We start from the raw sequence: 14,722 nt of genomic DNA, 5'->3' as shown, positions 1-14,722 counted from the left end.
GTTTCGTATAGTGCTTTCGTGTCGTGTGACTTCCATACTTTTCAATTGGTTGAGGACAGAGTTTGTATGCTTGACATAATAGATTTTGCCAAACTCGTTTCCCTGTATTCTAGCTCTTAATTTTGATAGGTTGCATGAGTGAAAATCCGTATGTGCTCTTGAAAAGGCATATCATGAGATGTAATTTACTGAGATAGAGTTCTGGGAAGGGAGGCACTGAATTAACATTCATGAGTGTGCTACTCACACTTTTCTTAGTCAAATTTTCCGTTTTTTGTCACATACAGCAGGCCTGCAATCATAACAGACTAGAGCATATAACGCAATGGTAAAGTATGGCAGTTTTTCATCAAACATTCACAAGTCAGCTGAATACAGCTCTTAATATGTACACTTGACAGAACTGGAAAACATGTTAAAATATTTCAAGGTAACTGAAATGCAGAGATCGGTATGTTGCCTTGTAGTATAAAATCCAGATTAAAATTTAAAACAATTCATACAGTGCAATGCCCTTGTGATACTTACATCATGGCAGATCTGGCGCTACACCACTTACAATTCTTGCTAAAGAAGTTTGTCTGATGTACAGTCATATGGAGATCACTCAAGTACTCACAGCAAGCAGATATATTTTCGTTTTATTGTAAACTTCGCCAGGAAATCAGAGATGAAGTTAAGTTGCTGTTGGAATGAAATTTTTATCACAGTATCTGAAAGACAAAAACAAAAGTATCAAAGTACCATTGTTGAACTGCCTGAGAATTATTTATGATACACAAGTATTAGGACGCCTATATTGCGTAATAACCAAACATAGTGTATTTATAAAAATAAACACACAAACATGTACATACATAAATCAGATGATTGTTCTCAAACACACAAATAAACGTACTAGTGAACAAAAACGTGTCTCCTGTGTGCAACAAATTTCAGAAGTATGTTCCTGTAAGGTAGCTACATGTAGGATTTAGTGGACTAAACAAAATACAGTCGGATACAAATTTAGTGCACATTCTCCAGAGAAAAACAATATCAATTGAAATTTTACTGTTTAATTTCTGAGTAGATCTACTGTACCTATTCTCAGTTTTAGTTTAGAAATATCATTTTTGATACTTTTCCACTTGAAGGACGGGATCGTCTGTCTTTTATTGTTTGCTCTTGCTTTCAAAATATGCACTGACATAGAACAGAGGTGGCCATAATACAAAGACATCGTTTCATTTTTTCAAACAGCGGACGAAACAACACATGGTTTTCTTTCCACGACAGCAATGGATAATGTGCAACTCTCCTACAGCTTGGTCAAAATCTTGCCAAATGTTGCCAGTGCTAGAGTTGAATGACCTCACCTCAAATGGTTTTGCCGGTGGTGGATTGTCTGTAGAACACATTGTGGGTTTCTGTCGTATTAAACAGCACTTGTTAATTATGGCATCTTTTGTTTCTTTTAATCGATGCCTAGTTTTTATGAACCCATGCTCCGTGAAGCGAGGATCCAGTAATGTTGCTCTGCAAGCAATTGCTTTATCTGCAAACTTTTGAATGAGGAGGATACAGATTCCATTATCAAGTTTAGCAGTTACTATATTAATGGCTTCATTGCTGTAATCTGAGTTTTTCAGTCTCAGACATTGACTTTGTAAACCTATGCTTAATAAGACAGCTTTTGACAATGTTGCATTTCTTTTGTTGCTAATTTCTGTTGTGACTTGCTCAAAGGGAGATTGTATTTCACAAGATTTTTCAATAACTGATTAGTCTTCATTGGACAGTTTTGTCTGTGAATCCAAACTGAGCATGGTGAGGGTGCAAAGGCTATATGATACATGGAATTCCATCTTGTAGGGAAATCTTGTTTTGGCGTTAAAATACGGAAGCCCATTTGCTTCTGAATATTGTGTAATTTCTCAAATACTTGATGGTTTCTTTTGAAAAATTTCACTATTGACTTCACTTTTGTCCTTGTCTGTGTAATTGGTTCAAGGCTTACTTTCACAATTAAATTCAGTGTATGTGCAAAGCAAGGTATATGCCACCATTTGCATCATCACTGCCTTCACCATATTAGGTGTATTATCTGTAGTGCAAGGTATAATTTTATTGGTAATACCCTCAGTTGAAGTCACATTTTGTAATTCGATGGAAATGTTTTCAGCCGTATGCTTGTTATGGAATTTAAAACTAGATAACAAATATGACTTCAGATTGAAGTTTTCATCAATGAAGTGAGCAGTCATTGCAATATAATTCTCATTTTTCACAGATGTCTATCAAGCAGTCGTAATGCAGATGGAGGATGCAGTTTACACTGCAGATCTTTCTCATATTAGTATGTTGTCAAACACTTGAGAGATTAAGCTTTTGGTGACGGTTTTTCTACAGGGATGTACACAGTTTTCATTTAATAAATAAGTCATTTTTCTAATCTCTGCACTCTCAACTACATTAAACGGAAGATATTCTTTAACAACAAGTCATAAAATCTGTTTGTCTATTATGGTTCACTTGGATGAAGGCACTGATCTTGGTGCAAATCCAGTAATCTTTGTTTGTCTACCACACCTACCCAGAACTGAATTATCAGATTCCTGAACAGTTGCTGTAGTCGTTGAACTGACTTCGTCACTGCCCAGATTCATAAAAACTGGTTTCGAACGAGTTTCACTTAAATTAACTGTTGGATGCTTATGTCGCAAATGCCTGTTTAAGCAAGAGGTTGAACTACTTTTAAACGACAACACTGCCGAGCACAAGTTACACTTAATTTCGTCAGGATTCGTTTTCATAAAATAATCCCACATCGTGCTTCATAAAATAATCCCACACTGTGCTTCTTAACGCCATAGCTGAAGACAGAAGAACCACCACGAGTGGATCTGGAGGTGGGAGCAAACTGCAGAAACAACGGATACGCCACTGGGATTCCCACATTCCATTAGTATGGGTAAGATACCCATCCTGCTAATTTCCATGCACACAAAAGGAATCTTTGTGGATAACAGACTCACAAATAACACCAAGTAATTCGAATAAATAACAAAATATAACAGAAAAAATGTTTGTCTTTCAAGATGTTTCGAACCATTACTATAAATTCACCATGCTTCCTAGACCTTCCCGTTCACCATTATACTATCAGTGACACGTCAAAAAGATTGCGTGCAATCATACCTGCATCAATTTTATGTATGTGTCTAAAACTGTCACTCTACGCCTTTTTTTTATTCAAAATGTTGTAGGCTTATTTGCGTTTCTTAATATGATTACTGTACATGAACAGAGAAGCGTATGTTTTAAAAAATGTCTAATTTAACTGAATGATTTTCACACATTTATTATTTTGAATGTGAATAGTGTGCGTTATTTTATTGTTTGGTTAATATTTATAAAGCAGATGTTACGCCACTTCGGAATAGGGCAGTCAGCTAGAAACGAAGCTGTATTTTCGGAAACCTTAAGCTTCATGCTATTGCTTGCCAAAAAGATTTAGACAGTCTTGAAAGTGTTTCATGAAGTGGTATGTTAACTGTGTTTCAGTACCTGTGCCGAGCCCGAATCTCGTCCGACACAGAGCGGAATGAAACATCACTGTTTCGATACAGTTAGTCCGTTCCAAGCACAGACGGACTGAAACAGCGTTATTTTGAAACAACGATACAGTTTCTGTGTCTGGCTCGAGATCGCATCTGGTTCGATTATCCGAGACAGGGGCGGAATGAAACACCACTGTTTCGAAACAGTGAACCATAGCCGTTCCGAAACACTGAAACAGTTCCACGTATCGATACACTGTATCGAAACATAGAAATAGTGGCCAAGTCTAGTTTGAAGCATGAGGGAGGTGACGTTAAAACGTAAACAAAACGTGTGAAATGGAGAGAAGGGACTTAGCTTATTGTGCTGCCCGTTTTGCGTTATGGGAGCTCACAGCATGTGACCGTGTCCATTTCCAAAGACGTATAACAAACATATTTAAAATTATATTAGCAGTGCTTGAGGAAAATCACAGAAGGAGACTCACGTAATAAGACACACACAGCTGACATAGGCAACTGGGTGGATGAGACAGAATGCATAGTAATGAACGAAGAAGTGATAGAGGTATCGAGATGGTAGAATCAACGAAGCCAGCGGCCTTGCCGCAGTGGTAACACCAGTTCCCATCAGATCACCGAAGTTAAGCGCTGTCGGGCTAGGCTAGCACTTGGATAGGTGACCATCCGGTCTGCCGAGCGCTGTTGGCAAGTAGGGTGCACTCAGCCCTTGTGAGGCAAACTGAGGAGATACTTGATTTAGAAGTAGCGACTGTGGTCTCGTAAGCTGACATACGGCCGGGAGAGCGGTGTGCTGACCACATGCCCCTCCATATCTGCATCCAGTGACGCCTGTAGGCTGAGAACGACACGGCGGCCGGTCGCTACCGTTGGGCCTTCCAAGGCCTGTTCGGATATAGTTTAGAACCAACGAAAGTAATTGCACCGAGAAGAGAAAAATATAGAGTAGCCTACAAAAACGACCCCAAAACCAACTGTTACATTTGTGACATTCACTAATGGGTTTTCACTGACACGTTGCATGTGCATATTGGATGGTGAAGTTAAACATTCAAAGCCAACACTTTCTTTTCAGGCTTACGAGACAGTAACCCTAAACTACGAGCAGAAACTACGTAGCATTAGCAATAAATTGAACAATTGTGGTGCATATATGGCGATACCACAGGCACTGCGCGCATAGTCACAGCGGAAGTGATGTCGTGCCTTGTTAATGGCATTAGATTTACAAACAACTATGCCCTCTCTGGGAACCAAAATAGGGGGGTTGGGGAAAGATTTCAGTTCCTTTAAACGAGATTCTGTATCGCCTATGGCAAAATCTTAGGGAAGCGATTTTGATCATGTCATAAAGGCAGAAGACCAAAGACCAGACCCCAACAAATACGCAGTACTCGAAGAAAATGTACGCTATTTGGAATTGGTGAACCCTAGGGAAATAACGACGGGAGACCAACAATGCTTTAAGTATCATACAGCTACAATTGCCAGCTGCCCCGATAGGATCTACTTCGGGAAGAACCTGAGAGAGAAAGTAATTGCATCAGAAACTTGGCCAACATATTTTTCGGACCACCTAGCATACTATTGTACCACTGGAATGACAAGAAAGAAATGTTCCATGTTAGAACTGAGTGGAAATTAAACGTCGAAATTCTTGGGCAGCACGAGTTTTGTGATCCAATGAAAGAAATATGGGAGACTAGTTGGCGCCGACATCATATATTTCCATCGGGAATGCTGCGGGAGTGTAACTGTGTCAAACATAGACTAATCAGCTGTATGGAGGGTGATAGCTGCAGAAGGAAACTTTTGAATTTTCTTTTCGACAACTCCGTGAATTGTATTTCGAAAGACCTATAACAGAGGAAAATTTCATATAAACCAAAAGGATTAAATCAAAGTTGTCACTACTTAAACGAAGACAAATGGAAGGGATTAAAATCCGTTCAGACAGTAACAGTAGTTTCAAGAAAACTTCATTAGTGTTTCATCTCTGGAAAGAAAAACGTCGCGTAACACAAAAATTAATTAACGGCTTAAGAAAAAGAAGACGGTACCGATGTAACGACTCACGCTGAATTAAGGGAATATGCCACGGAATATTATGAATAGCTGTATAGCACTGAGCCCATCGACGACAAATTAACACGAAGTAGTAACTGCCTCGCAAAACATCGATGACGAAGCAATACGAAGCAATAACTACCATGCAAAACTATCTTTTAGTAATGCTAGATGAGCAAGACAGACAACTCTTAGTGAGTGAAGTAACTACAGAAGAGATTTGGGATGCAGTAAGGAAGGTACAAGTTAATTAATCGCATACCAGTGATGGTCTGTCAATTGAGTTTTATAAGCAATTTCGGCATTTATTGGAATATTTCTTTGTATCCACATGCCACGAAATTGTAGTAGAACAGCAAACACCGGTAGACTTCAATGACAGCTTCATAATACTGATTCCGAAACAACACCTACAATAAGATATAAGTAAATTTCGTCCCACTCCCTCCACAACTCTGAATACAAGCTTGTGGAATTCGTTATAACAGCTAGAAGAAAGTATTTCCTACAGAAGATCATAGGCAACAGACAGACAGCAGCATTACCAGGGGAAAAAATAAAAGAATAATCTTTTGAAGAAAGTCTTGCTGATTATAGTGGGATTCATTGAACCCTCTGCCAGACACTTAATTGTGAATAGCAGAGTAATCACATAGATGTAGATGTAGATCCCATCTTACAGTGAAATATCACGACCAGAGGCTGCAATTTTAGCTCTAGATCAGAGGTAGCCAAGAATTTGGTTCGCGAGCCACGGTTTGGCACGAGTGTAATTGCACTCCATCCAGCTGCACAGTACTCCCATCGCCACACCACGCTGATTGAGCGGGAGGAGGGGAAACTGAGAACTGAAATGTCGTGTGACTAGGGCCTCTCGTCGGGTAGACCGTTCGCCGGGTCAAAGTCTTTCGATTGGACACCACTTCGGCGACTGACGCGTCGATGGGGATGAAATGATGATGATTAGGGCAACACAACACCCAGTCCCTGAGCGGAGAAAATCTCCGACCCAGCCGGGAATCGAACCCGGGCCCTTAGGATTGACATTCTGTAGCACTGACCACTCAGCTACCGGGGGTGGACAACTGAGAACTTTCCGCATTTAAATGGCAGTGCCTTCGCACTGCATATGACTTGGTTTTATATTTCAGATTTCTCAACAACATAGCTCGCAAACAAAACGAATTTTCAGTTTTAGTTAGTTATTTTTGGGCCGCTGAAAACACAACAATTTTTAGCCTGTACAAACTGTAGGCATACAGACAGACGCTAATAATTTCACAGATTTTCAAACTCAGGTTGCCACGTAATCGTGACTCATTTTGTTTCATAGTCGAAAAAACGCCTTTCACACACAAATGTTGATTGAAAAATCGTAGCACTTTGATAGCCTCACTATGGAGACGTTGGAACTCTACCCGAGGAAAGAACTGTAGACATCCTAGACAGTTTTAATGTTAAAGATCAGTCAGGTACACATGCGTATGCACAGGAACACTTTCAATTGAAAAGGCAAATGGTCTCGAAAACAGTTCTAAGATTGACAGTGACCTCAAAACATTTAGGAAACTAATTTTTTAATTCTTTCAAGGCCACAATAAATTCTCCAAATCCAATGTTTTCTTAATGCCAGTGAGCTTAGGGAAATGGACTGTATTTGTCAGTACAAGTCCCTTCTACAACGCGAATTTTTTTTTTTGATGCATCCCCATCAATTTAGAAGGAAGTTGTTTCTCACCTTGCAGTGTCTTACTGTGGGGGTGCGCACCATTCCACTTACAAAGCGAGGTCTGCAGACTATTCCGGATATTCTAATTTTCGTTTCTGCAGTCTAGTTTCCTTCATAAATTCAGCAATAGCGAGTTTTCAATCAAAAAATAAATAAATAAAAAGCCGTTCTAGGCACGACCTTTGACTTCACCAAAGTATTTTACGGTAGTATGTCAACATTCCACACTCTTCGTTCAGTTCCATCGAAAACTGTTGCAACAGCCAGTGAAATAATATGTGCGACTTTAGAAGTTCTACAATTCATAGTACCAGTTTCTCCACGTGCTCCATGCCTGTAAATTTAGCACATAGTGCTTCTTAATATACAGAGCAATGAATTCTCGTTGTTATTTTTTGCTCTTTCATTCTCAACTAAATCTTTAAATTATTTCTGCAAGGCATCGTAATGTCGTTTCATAGGAAATTTCCGATACTTATTGATTATGCGACTGCATAATACACACTTCAAAAAAAAGTTTTGCATCACCCTGGTTCCCAGAACTCCTGAACATAGACGTTGACTGTGCATATTGTATCACAGACACAGTCCGTTTGACTGTTCAGAGATGTCACTAAACCAGCCAAAAGATGTAAACAACCATGCATGAGCAGCGCCTATTAGACGGAGAGGGTCCGAAAGCCGATCAGTTCCAGTCATTCCTCCCAGAAGGAGGTATACGGCTCGTGTTGTCTGTAGTTCAACCATGCCTAGACGGTTAATATCGCTGTTCGATCGCGTCCGCATTGTTACTTTGTGCCAGGAAGGCCTCTCAACAAAGCAAGTGTCCAGGCGTCTCGGAGTGAACCACAACAATGTTGTTCAGACATGGAGAATATACAGAGACAGAAACTGTCGATGACATGCCTCACTTAGGCCGCCCAAGGACTACTACTGCAGTGGATGACGGCTACCTAAGGATTATGGCTTGGAGGAACCCTGACAGCAACCCCACCATGTTGAATAATGCTTTTTGTGCAGCCACAGGACGTCGTGTTACGACTCAAACTGTGTGCCATAGGCTGCATGATGCGCAACTTCACTCCCAACGTCCATGGCGAGGTCCATCTTTGCAACCACGACACCATGCAACGCGGTGCAGATGGGCCCAACAAAATGCTGTACGGACGGCACAGGATTGGCATCATGTTCTATTCACCGATGAGTGTCGCATGTGCCTTCAACCAGACAATCGTCAGAGACGTGTTTGGAGGCAACTCAGTCAGGCTGAATGCCTTAGGGCTTAGACACACTGTCCAGCGAGTGCAACAAGGTGGAGGTTCACTGATGTTTTCGGGTGGCATTATGTGGGGCCGATGTACGCCACTGTTTGTCATGGAAGGTGCCGTAATGGTTGTACGATACATGAATGCCATCCTCTGACCAATAGTGCAACCATATCGGCAGCATATTGGAGAGGCATTGGTCTTCATGGACGATATTTCGCGCCCCCATCGTCCATATCTTGTGAATGACTTCCTTCAGGATAACAACATCGCTCGACTAGAGAAGCGAGCATGTTCTCCAGACTTGAACCCTGTCGAGCATGCCTGGGATAGATTGAAAAGGGCTGTTTATGGACGACATGATCCGCTACCACTCTGAGGGATCTACGCCAAATCTCCGTTGCGGAATGGGACAATCTGGACCAACAGCGCCTTGATGAACTTGTGGATAGTATGCCATGATGAATACAGGCATGCATCAATGCGAGAGGACGTGCTACTTGGTATTAGAGGTACCGGTGTGTACAGCAACCTGGACCACCACCTCTGAAGGTCTCGATGTATGATGGTACAACATGAAATGTTTGGTTTTCATGAGTAATGGCGGAAATGATGTTTATGTTGATCTCTATTCCAGTTTTCTGTAAAAGTTCCGGAATTCTCGAAACGGAGGTGATACCAAAATTTTTTTTTTGGTGTGTGTATATACTGAGAGTTCTCATTCATTTTTAATTGCTTGTGATGATAGATTCCTAGACTGCCTCTTTTTGAGTAAAGGGCCATTGGACCTGTGAACATCCTTCGTACTATGAACAAATATTGAAGGGTAAACAGTGCTGACACCACGATTCTGCCGAAATGAAAAACATAGGGTTGAGCGAAAAATGCCAGCCGCAGTACTCAATGAAATATTGTGATGTCCCGGATACTTCCGAGAAGGACCAAGCAAAGCCGAGATAGGTGAGGCCATAGCCCCCACTGGCCCACAGACTCTGCATGCATGAAGTTTGACACGTTATGGCCGGCCCTGCTTTAGGTCAATATAAGACCTTCAACAAGATGTTTCACCACTACTTGTTCCAAGTACTGAACCATCTCGGATTCGGCGTAAACTTCATTTGAATGCTTAGCAATATGTGTTACCGCGCCAGTTACAAGATTATCTTCTATGGCAATGGACAACTCAACCAACAAATACCTATTAAGAGGTCGATTCGACAGGGTTGCCCCTAGTCAATGCCGCCCTTCGTTATTGCGATTGAGTCACTAGTCAGAATGATGAATTGTAAACTTCAAGGATTAAATCTGTACTCAAGCATAATGGGATGCATAGCATACGCAAATGATGTGGATGTTATCACATGATTGGAGCAGACCCTTCACATAGTCAGTAACAGAAAACATGAGAACGAAAAAGCGCTTGGATCCAAACAAAACGTAAGAAAACTAGCCTAATACCAAAAGGGATAGGATTCAAAACAGACGAAAATACTCCATTCAAAGTATGCCAGAACATCAAACTGCTAGGAACAACGATGAGTAACTGTCCTCAAAAAATAACGGCAGGCAACTGGAAGAAACTTTCGCCCTGATAAGAAGCTGTCTACAACACAACAAAGGCAGAGTACAGAATTTGAGACATAGGGTAGATTTCGACAACACCTAAATATTATCAAAAGTATGGTATATTGAACAATTAATTCCTGTGATAGAAAATATAGCTAGGAAAATAATGGCTGCAATAGGCTGTTTCATCTGAGGGAGGGTTGGATGAAATCTTTAAGCTGGGGAAAAATGTTAAAACCCTCCCACCAGAAATGGGGTCCTGGCCTAACATATGTCCAAACAAAATGCAAGACATTTCTGATATGGAGAATGATGCACCTGTGCCATAAAAACCTGGACAGTGCGCTGAGTGAGGCCATAAACTGTATAAAAGTACAAAGATATCCAAATACCAATAAATTTGGAGGTAATACACCACAAGACGAACATCAGAATGTCTCTGCTGGAAATCAGCTAGCGGTCTAAGGCGCTACAGTCATGGACTGTGTGGCTGGTCCCGGCAGAGGTTCGAGTCCTCCCTCGGGTGTGTGTGTGTGTGTTTGTCCTTAGGATAATTTAGGTTAAGTACTGTGTAAACGTAGGGACTGATGACCTTAGCAGTTAACTCTCATAAGATTTCACAAAGATTTGAACATTTTTCTGGAAATCAGCTACCTCTGGGTGAAGGTAAGCACACTGCACTATGGCATCATCACTAAACTATACCAGCAGATGAACAACCACATGAAAATAAAGTATCCATCTAACAACTGGAACACAAAGCTAGAGGAACGCCCAAAACCAAGTTCTAGGCATCGACGTAAGTTCAGACTAGTACAAAATAGTTGAAAAATATTAACAGAAGATAAACTTCACAGAATACATTTGTCAGAGTTTGACAAATATTGAAGGTGTAATATTATCGACATCCTGCTACTCAGAGACGTCTGTGGAGAGAACGACGTTATACGGAAGAGTTGATGAAGGAATCTGGTTATGATTTACAGAACAGCAAGACAGCACATCACACTAACATCGGTGCTACAATTGGATGAAAACTACCATCCAGTAAGCAAGAAAAGCCCCTGGACATGGCTAGTAATGCATACCCAGCATTACTTAACAGTGGACACGAAGAACTGTTGTATCCAGGCTACAGAGTATACATCTCAGCCTAGGCACAACTATTAACGAAAGACGTCAAATATAGGCGCAAGTATGCAAATTATATCTCAGCACTGGGGCTAATGAAAAAATGAGATGAAAAAGAAAGATATAGACATAAGAAGCCGCCTTTAATTTTTTAATTTTGTTGGCTGCTGCAATGGGGAAGACTACGAGGAACCATGTTCCTCAAAGTAGAGTATCAGTGCCAGTTTCAGGATAGATAACGATCTTATCTCAGTGTCACTGATAAGATAAAGGGGGCCTCAAGTTACGTGTTCGGTGTCAGGTTACACATTTTGGCGATTTATAATCAAGGTCATCCTCACTCTCCTTCCACAAGGGATCAATGTACACTACTGGCCATTAAAATTGCTACACCAAGAAGAAATACAGATGATAAATGGGTATTCATTAGACAAATATATTATACTAGAACTGACATGTGATTACATTTTCATGCAATTTGGGTGCATAGATCCTGAGAAATCAGTACCCAGAACAACCACCTCTGGCCATAATAACGGCCTTGATACGCCTGGGCATTGAGTCAAGCAGAGCTTGGATAGCGTGCACAGGTACAGCTGCCCATGCAGCTTCAACACGATACCACAGTATATCAAGAGTAGTGACTGGCGTATTGTGACGAGCCAGTTGCTCGGCCACCATTGACCAGACGTTTTCAATTGGTAAGAGATCTGGAGAATGTGCTGGCCAGGGCAACAGTCGAACATTTTCTGTATCCAGATAGGCCCATAAAGGACCTGAAACATGTGGTCGTGCATTATCCTGCTGAAATGTAGGGTTTCGTAGGGATCGAATGAAGGGTATAGCCACGGGTCGTAACACATCTGAAATGTAACGTCCACTGTTCAAAGAGCCGTCAATGCGAACAAGAGGCGACCGAGACGTGTAACCAATGGCACCCCATACCATCACTCCGGGTGATACGCCAGTATCGCGATGACGAATACACGCTTCCAATGTGCGTTCACGGCGATGTTGTCAAACACGGATGCGACCATCATGATGCTGTAAACAAAACCTGGATTCATCCGAAAAAATGACGTTTTGTCATTCGTGCATCCAGGTCCGTCGTTGAGTACACCATCGCAGGTGCTTCTTTCTGTGATGGACCGTCAACGGTAACCGCAGCCATGGTCTCTGAGCTGATAGTCCATGCTGCTGCAAACGTCGTCGAACTGTTCATGCAGATGGTTGTTGTCCTGCAAACGTCCCCATCTGTTGACTCAGGGATCGGGATGTGGCTGCACGATCCGTTACAGCCATGCGGATGAGATGCCTGTCATCTCGAGTGCTAGTGATACGAGGCCGTTGGGATACAGCACGGCGTTCCGTATTACCCTCCTGAACCCACCGATTCCATATTCTGCTAACAGTCATTGGATCTCGACCAACGCGAGCAGCAATGTTGCGATACGATAAACCGCAATCGCGATAAGCTACAATCCGACCTTTATCAAAGTCGGAAACGTGATGGTACGCACTTCTCCTCCTTACACGAGGCATCACAACAACGTTTCACCAGGCAACGCTGGCAACTGCTGTTTGTGTATGAGAAATTGGTTGGAAACTTTCTTCATGTCAGCACGTTGTAGGTGTCGCCGCCGGCGCCACCCTTGTGTGAATGCTCTGAAAAGCTAATCATTTGCATATCACAGCATCTTCTTCCTGTCGTTTAAATTTCGCGTCTGTAGCACGTCATCTTCGTGGTGAGGAAATTTTAAGGGCCAGTAGTGTATGTGATACATTCAAAGTCATCTACGGGAGCCCCCACACATTCCCTCCTCCCCCTCTCCCCCACCTCTCAAATCCCCTATGAGCCAATGAGATCTAAGCACCCTCTCCAAATCTTTATCTTTTATAGCTGGGGCACTTGACTCGCTGAGGTTCACTATGAAACTGGGCATCTTAGGGAGAGGACTAGGCAGTGTGTATTTGTCCATAACAAATTGCGTTAAGCCATGCCACTTGAGGTCTGTTTGTTAATAACATTGTGGTATTATGTAATCTAAGGCACCAGCAGAGACTGCGCCAGGCAGATATGTAAGTTCTCTTATTCTTTCATTTTTACGAAACTTATTCCATTTTCGTAATTTTTCGTATTTTCCACCAGTTTACCTTTTTTCCAAAATATTATGTATTTTATCCGCTTATGTGAGCTCGATCCCACTGCTCCTGACGTTGTGTGCTCTCAGTTAATCACAATGCAGCATGTGCCAGAATGATTTATCACTGCTATTGAAGCACCCCCCATCCCACCTTCGTCTTTTATAACTGGGACACAACACAACAGAAAAAAACCCTACAAGGTGCCACTACATCATTAGATTGTGTGATATCATAGCAACATTCTGATGCTTCCAAAAGTACTGTTTGTATAGGAATTAGCTCAGCGCCACAAAATACCCTCCTAGAGAGAGAGAGAGAGAGAGGGGGGGGGGAGGGGGGGGGAGAGACAGAGAGAGAGAGTGTGTGTGTGAGAGAGGGATCTGAGCATTACCTTCAACCACCCCAGCGACAAATGTGTTGCCTGCAGGGTAGCCCTCCCCTCTAAAGCTTACATGTGGGATATGGTCGTGAACACACTGCCACCAAACCCTGCAATGACTGAGAAATTTGCACATTGACTGCGTAATAGTCTCTGGCGTGATGGCTGGTATAAAAGTTAATGCTACGAAAATCGGGTATTCAGGGAGAGGAAATCCCAACACAGTAAACCAGTCGTAGCTCGCTAACGCCTACATGTCTACCAGCGGAAATCTCTGAAACGACTTTGCAAACACATGTTGCTAACAGTTTATGTGATAAGCACTGCCCTCCTCTATCCCTTTCTTTCTGGACCAATCATAATCTGCTTTCAAAACTAGTGCTTATGCACGGTCGAACTCATTTTCAGCCAGACGGCTCTCCTAGGTGGAATAAATACACATAATTAAAATATCTAAACAAAATAAATCCTGCAATATTATTAGTATATGCAACATTACTATGTCTCGTTTATTAACTACAGGAAAAACTGAGTATTGCCATCACTATTAACATAGTTTCGACTTACCCACGGAATTCCAAAGACATACGCTGGACACCTAGCACAGTTCAGTATTAAAAAGAAATATTGCTATGTAAAATCTGTGCATTAATAGTGGATGACATGACATATACAGGATGTTCCAAAACTATTCCTTCAAATTAATACAGGAGGTAGAGAACATCTAAACAAATGTTTTTGATAAGGAACATACAGTCTCTGAAGTCAACATGCAATGTTAGGAAATGTTTAGTTAGTGGTGCTGATGTAGTTCTATTGGTGTCACTAACTGATTTTGTGTACTGACAGTCAAACCTACTGTGTGAACAGATGACTG

The 14,722-nt window shown here is 41.7% G+C and overlaps 1 pseudogene; it reads left to right on the top strand.

Moving 5' to 3' along the window:
* The first annotated feature begins 4,135 nt into the window (after positions 1-4,135).
* On the top strand, positions 4,136-4,253 carry LOC124778722 (annotated as a pseudogene).
* The last annotated feature ends 10,469 nt before the right edge of the window (positions 4,254-14,722 follow it).

The sequence above is a fragment of the Schistocerca piceifrons genome, chromosome 2 (assembly GCF_021461385.2).
Source record: "Schistocerca piceifrons isolate TAMUIC-IGC-003096 chromosome 2, iqSchPice1.1, whole genome shotgun sequence".
NCBI classification, from domain to species: Eukaryota; Metazoa; Arthropoda; class Insecta; order Orthoptera; family Acrididae; genus Schistocerca; species Schistocerca piceifrons.
Note: the sequence above shows the minus strand (reverse complement) of the source record. Positions and strands in the feature narration are given on the sequence as shown.